The sequence below is a fragment of the Canis lupus genome, chromosome 20, assembly GCF_048164855.1.
Source record: "Canis lupus baileyi chromosome 20, mCanLup2.hap1, whole genome shotgun sequence".
NCBI classification, from domain to species: Eukaryota; Metazoa; Chordata; class Mammalia; order Carnivora; family Canidae; genus Canis; species Canis lupus.
In genome coordinates this window covers 28,397,612-28,404,524 of record NC_132857.1, presented here as the reverse complement: position 1 = coordinate 28,404,524, position 6,913 = coordinate 28,397,612, and the positions used below count along the sequence as shown (strand labels likewise).

The following is a 6,913-nucleotide window of genomic DNA, read 5'->3' as shown; positions in this document are numbered from 1 at the left end:
AATCTGATAGGTGTCAGATGCAGATCCAGACTTGTTCCTCAGTGTCATTAAGTGGCAAATGACAGTGGCTTTCTCTCCAGATGGTGGTAGGTGGTTTGCTTAGCTAAATGCTGTATGATGAGTGGACGCAGGCTAAGGACAGTCACAGAGTAAGCTCATGTCAGGTCCTCATCCTACATTTTGCTGAAGTTCTGATCAAATAGTTAGCCCATTAGCCCCCAACCAGGAGTTGGTAAAAATATAAATCTTAGGAAAATGTCTGTCGATGGCATATGCTATTGCTAGAAGTATTGCACTCAGCTCAGCCCATTGGATGCTTTGGTCTCTCCCCCATACGGAAATTAATCTGAATATGGGCCATAGGCTGAGGCTGTCCACTGTTTGGCTCCTTGAAGCCCCATGCTCATGCCATTGGTAAAGAGATCATTGATTGTCTCATTTTGTGAGTGCTGGCCACCCTACCTCTAATCTCCATTGAGCAAAAGATGAGACACTCTTGGGGACTTTGGCAAGTTAACTTAGTGTCAGGGCATGTGGCCATGTCCTCGCAGAGTAGTGATACTCCACACTCCACAGGCCAAGTTGGGCTTGATCCTGTAGATAGCAATTCCATCTTAAGAAAGTTGTGGCTTCCATTTTACAGAGAGCTTTTTTTCCATTATTCAGAGCATAATAGGAATCTTGCTCCATAGTAAATTGACCCTGCTCCAGTGTGGGCTTCAGTCCTGGTAAGCACCCAGTATGCTGCTTCTCTAGTGGCGAACACCTTTACATTGAGTCTGGGAGTTGCTGGCACTACAAGTCCATGGGTAAGCGTTTACCTGTCCATCTGGTCCAGAGATTTTGGGAAGCAATCTTGGGGTGGCTGAAAGTTCTAGTTTTAAGTCTTGCCTTCGGTTTATCTAGCATTTGTTATTATTGCTCAGGCCCCTAGTGGAAAATGGAAAACTTACGAAGAATCAATAGAGGGACACCTGGGTGGCTCAGCAGTCGAGTGTCTGCCTTTGGCTTGGGGTGTGATCTTGGAGTCCCACCGGATTGAGTCCCACATCAGGCTTCCTTCATGAAGTCTGCTTTTCCCTCTGCCTGTGTCTCTGCCTCTCTCTGTGTGTGTCTGTCATGAATAAATAAATAAAATCTTAAAAAAAAAAAAAAACCTCACTAGATGGGGACCAACCAACACTGGAGGTGAGGAACACATTGGTGCCAGAATCCAAACATTCCTGCTAAATGTTGAGCCTCCTCTGCTGACCTGGGAGGTTCATGCTAGCAGTTTGTCTTTTACTAGAGCATTAGTCAGCGAGGGCTGCCCTAACAAAGCACCACAAATTGGGGTTGGAGTGAAACTTAAACAATAGACATTGATTGTCTCATGGTTCCGGAGGCTGGATATCTAAGACCAAGCTGTCAGCAGGGTTGGTTCTATTCATGCTTCTCTCCTAGTTTCTGGCACTTTGCTGGCAAGCTTTGGTGTCCTTGGCCTATAGAAACGTCACCCTGATCTTTGTCTTCATCTTCCCAATGTTCTCCCTGTGTGTCCCCTTCTTGTAAGTGCACCAGTCATTCTAGAGTAGAGATCTGCCCTATTTTAGTATGACCTAACTTAACTAATTACATCAGCAATGACCCTTTATCCAAATAAAGTCACATTCTGGTCAACTTCAACATATGAATTTTGAGGGGACACAGTTCAAGCCATAGCCACTAGACAGCCATGAGTGAAAGACCTGACCCCTCCCTCCTCCTCTCCCCACTTACCTCTATTTCTCTTCTCCTTCTCCTCTTCCTTTCCTTCCCCTCTCTCTCTTCCTCCAAAAGAAGTCCAACCCTTAGTGCTGGCTATAGAAGTAAACGGAAAATGACTGAAATGAGAGCGTACAAATGGGAATTTCAGAGTAAGGAGTAGGGACAGTTACACGCCACATTGTTGTTTAAGTATCTGGGGAGTCCCAAAGGCCTTCCTTGGGCATTATTTCTTCTATAGCTGGTGCCTCTCTGTAGAGGGCAGTCCTTGAAAGTCATGCCCTCAGGGGAGCTTTGTGAGTGCGAAGAAAAAGGTGCAGAGCACTGTACCTGCTGGGCCCCCATTTGCTGTTTTGAAAGGGAGCACATATAACTACATACACGCACAGAAGACAGTGAAAACTGTAGATTGCCTCTATGTGGTAGGGAGATTTTTTACTCTTATCCTTTGAAATGTTTCTTTTTTAACCATGGGCATTTTTCACTTTCCAATCAAAAAATAATAATAATGTGAGAACCACACAGGACCAAGTGGGTAAGGATCCAAGTTGTGCCTCTGGAGGCTGCATGAGCTGCTGCCCACACTGCTGGAAGGCCTCTCCTGGATGCGTGCATGGGTTACAAGAAACACAATGTGTTTGACTGGAAGGATAATTATTTTAATCCACCAGTCATGTCAACCAGCAGATTTGCCTTTGAATATCTTATCAAACTTCCCCCAAAACTGCTCTTTTTGAATTTTCTTACCATTACAGGCATTCAAAGAACTCTGAAGATAATGTCAAGATTTGTTAAATATTTTGAACAATGGCAAGTACTCAATTTTGGAATAAGCATATGCCTTCTCAGGGTGATTATATTCACAAGATGAATACCAACACTTCATTTTTACCATATACCAAGCAGTTCCCATGCATGACCTTACTTCCTTCTAACAACTGCTCTATAAGGGAGATAGGGTGCCATCATATCCCCACAGGAATCAATCAGTAAAGTTACTTATGCAAAGTCAAGTGCTGGAGGAGCCAGGATTCAAGGCTAGGTCTAAGCAAATTCTGGAGCCTGGGCATGCAATCCTTATACTATTGCTAGCTGAGGTAAAGGAAATATAAAGCCACACACCACCAAGTGCAATGCTAAATTAAGCAGTGAGATTAAAAGCACATAGAAAACTGAAAAATATTCACAATGAGGTAGCCTCACCTAATGAGCTACCTATTGTGTGCTGGGCATCCTTCTGAGCACTTCCATCCCCATGACTTCTCTGTGCAGTGGGCATCAATGCCTTCAAGGAGAAGGAAACCAGGGCTTAGCGAGTTGAAGAGACTTTTGCCCTAGACCACATAGCCCATGGATGACAGAAGGGGAAGAGGACTTGGGGTCATATGACCCCAAAGCACCCTCTCTTGCCACTTCCATTCTTGTTCCCATCCTGCTACGTAAGTGATCTCAATATGTCCGTGAGTGAACAGATGAAAAGAAGACCACCATGAAGAGTCCCACTCCCTCCCCAACTTTAATAACACCATAGCCCTATGCTACCTGAGCTGGGATGTGGTCTGAGGCAAATTCATTCTCCCCCCTGCCTTCTCAACGAGAACCCAGGACACTGTTGATCAAGGAAGGGAGAACAAAGATAATGAGTGGCTGGGGCTCTCCATCTTACCTTGGCCCTATTCCCTGGGTCCTCCTGTGTATAGATTTAGCCTTTGTGCACATGGGCACTTGGAGAAGGTCTGCAACCAAGATCCTCACTACCAGTGTGCTTTGTGCTAGCTACCATTCTGAAATTAAGGGCTCCTATAGGGGTAACAGTCTTGGGGCCTGGCTGGGTTTCACCTGGACACTTAGTACTGTGAGCTGGGGAGAAGGCTGGCCTGAAATGGGTCTATATCAAGTTTCTGATCACATTTCATGGATAAGGGTGATCACTGTGGCTATGACTCCAGATGGGTTGTGGACATCACTGGGAAAAAACAGCTGGGTTGGCTGAAGGGGGATGCCATTTTGCTTAGATTTCTACAGAAAAAAATGGTACCAGGAGACCTTATGTTCTCAGATACTTTAAGACAAGAAAATTTCAAAAACCTTCCTGAATGGTTTAGACATATGTGTCTGATGATGTCACAACTAATGATCTGAAAACAACAAATATCCCTCCAAATATGTCAGTATTGAGAAGATTCCTAGCATTCACATCCGGCATTCCCAAAGGTTCCACACCAAGTCTATTGCTTATCTTTCTTGGCAGCAATTTATTATTATTTTTTTTAAGACAGATCTTTTTTTCTTAAGATTTTTAAAATTTATTCATGAGAGACACAGAGAAAGGCAGAGACACAGGCAGAGGGAGAAGCAGGCTCCATGCAGAGAGCCTGATGTGGGACTCGATCCCAGGACTCCAGGATCACACCCTGGGCTGAAGGCAGGTGCTAAGCCGCTGAGCCACCCGGGCACCCTCTTGGCAGCAATTTAAAGAAATACCTAGTAGCTGATGTCTGTCAGCTCTGTGACTCCACTTGGAGCTCCAGCCTTATATATCCAGACCAGCAAGGGTCATCTCCCTGGCTCAGTGAGCCACAGGTACTTCAGATCATCACCCTTACTCTTCATCTTCACCAGTCCCATCGGGCTTTCCCCTATATGCTCTGCCCTCACTAATAGTACCCCATCCTCCTTCTCTGACTGACAGTGAAATGTGGAACAAGTTCTAGCAATTCTTTCTCTGAAGATCTTCCTATTTGTTGTCTCTTCATTCTCAAAATTACTATCCTACTCAAAAACTGTCTCCCATCAGAGCTATTACAACTACATAGTCAACCCCCCTGCTTCAATCATGAAATTTTTCCTTCAGATCAAAGCATATTCAGAAGACAAATACAGTAGCAAAAGCAAGCTACTCCGGAAGAAGGAAACAGAAAGGAATCAGGCACAGGTATGAAAACCTGTGGCCACTAAGGCCACCTTCTAAGTGTTGTACATTCCTCTTCCTGGAATCTCTGCAGTTACCTGAATACACATGGTAGGGTTTCAATCCTTGGGATATATTGTTTCTTCTGCTCAATGTCTTCCCTGCTTGTCTGCCCAGCACAGAGTTAAAGCTTGAAACCTAGAACCAGAAAAAGCCAAATTTGAACCTCAGCTCCAAGTACTAGCTATGACCTTGGTCCTTTCTGAGCTTGTTTCTGCATCCTTAAGATAAAGGTAATACCAACATTTATGTCATAAAACTGTTAACAGCCTTAAATGATACCATATTTAATTTGCTTAGTGGAGAGTAAGCACTCAATAAATGTTCACCATCATAATCATCCTTGCCCTCAACACTGCCTCCTGCATGGTTTTTCTTGATCTCCTCCAGCTGTACTCCTAGTAAGCCCACCATAATGCATTTCTTATTAAGAAATAAGTTAAATTTGCTTTTCTGTGTTCTTCCTCACATTGTGACCTAATTAAAGGGAAGAAGCTCCTCTTTGGTTCTCTGCTATTCAGCATATCCAGCACCTACAGGGCTCAGTGTTCAATGAATTGATTAATGAAGAAAGGACGTAGTAAGGGCCATTAATGAAGCAAGTTTACAGAGTGTGTATGATGTGACAGGCATTGTTCTGCTTGCTGGGGATACATCAATAAATAAAACAGATGGAGTTCCTGCCCTCATGGAGCTCCCACTCTAACAGGGAGGATGTACTCAATAACAAACAAGTAATTATATAGTAAGTTAGATGGTGCAAAGCACTTCAGGGAAAAATTAAGTGAGGGACAGGTGTTGCTTCCTCATATAAGAAAGCCAGGCAAGGTGTCACAGATAAGGTGACATTTGAACAGAGACCAAAGGAGTGAGAGAACAAGGTTGGTGGATATTTGAGAAGACAGGGCAGGAAAATGTGATCCAGACTGGGAATAGCTGGGTGTACAGGAAGAAAGGGAAGCTGGCCAGTGGGCGCTGGAGTGGAGCAAGTGAAGGGAAGAGTAGCATGACATGACACCAGAGTGGCTATGGGAATTGCGGAGTACAGACAATGGGCCACGTGGGGATCAACCAGTCCTTAATGATGATACAAGCTATACTAACTGATTGCTTTCCTGGGTGTCTCAAAAATCCTGTTCATTTACCCATTTTAAAATGCAGCAGAAAGGAAAACTTTTGTAGCCTTATCAGCCATAAGTACAAATGAAGTCATTTCATAGTAATAGCTGAATCTCAATGGCTTTGAATGCTCACCTATGCAAATGTAGGGAGTCCTACCTCAAGGAAAACCCTTCCTCCTCAAATATTCTAGGAATCCTAAGGGTGCACATGATCCTATATGGGTTGTGATGGCCACTCTGTTCAAGCTTTTGCAGCTCCGGGCCTGACAATTCCACATATAGACCTGAAGAGGGAGATTCATTCCTGTCACCATGCCCTAAGTTGGTTGACCAGAGGAGCTGCCAGGACTCTACAGGGCTATAAGGTGAGAGTGTTCCTTCTGCATACGGATAACCAGGGTTATTCCACAGCAAAACATTTTGAACTCCAGTGTTACATCATCTATCAACACAGTTTTCAGTTCACACATACAGCCCATTTCTTGGGTCCCAAGAGAGCAAATCTACTTCCATGTTAGTGGGCTCAGGACATACCATGACCTTCAGTGTGCTTCCAAAATTCTATCTTCTTGAGAAGAAGGGCTTGCCCTGTTAGTCTGGTCCTTCTCTTACAATGAATTTTTCCTTGGGATTCCCATGGTCTCTGCAGGTGGGCCTCTGCCTGGGCCACATCAGCCCATGAATCCTATCAATGATCAAAACCAACAGTGGACAGAATTGAAAACTTTTCCCAGGATCCTCAGCCCTAACAGAAATGAGTGCATGGAGCATCTATAGAAGGTTATCCCCAAACTATTTAGCAGTATGGCTGAAGCTCAGTCATTCCCCAGCCATGACCCTCAGAGGCCCTTCATCAGAATATTAGCACTAACCGTGTCCTGAGGTCTTCCATGTATTATTCATGGAATGGTATCTTGAATGGTAACAGCAAAATCTGGAAAAGAATGGACACAGGTATTCACTGAAGATGGTACAAAGTTTAAACAAGATCCAAAACAACTACAAAAATTCTAAGCAATGATTTAAATCCTAGTATTTCACCTAGAAAACACTGCAGAATAACTGAAAGCTTTGGAAG

General features: G+C 44.0%; 1 long non-coding RNA gene across 1 annotated transcript; it reads right to left on the bottom strand.

Moving 5' to 3' along the window:
* Positions 1-961: 961 nt before the first annotated feature.
* On the bottom strand, positions 962-6,892 carry LOC140612082 (uncharacterized). Its single transcript, XR_012013395.1, has 4 exons — positions 6,708-6,892; positions 4,753-4,852; positions 1,759-1,839; positions 962-1,114 (listed from the first exon to the last, which is right to left on the bottom strand). It is a non-coding gene; the product is annotated as an uncharacterized lncRNA (long non-coding RNA).
* Positions 6,893-6,913: the final 21 nt, after the last annotated feature.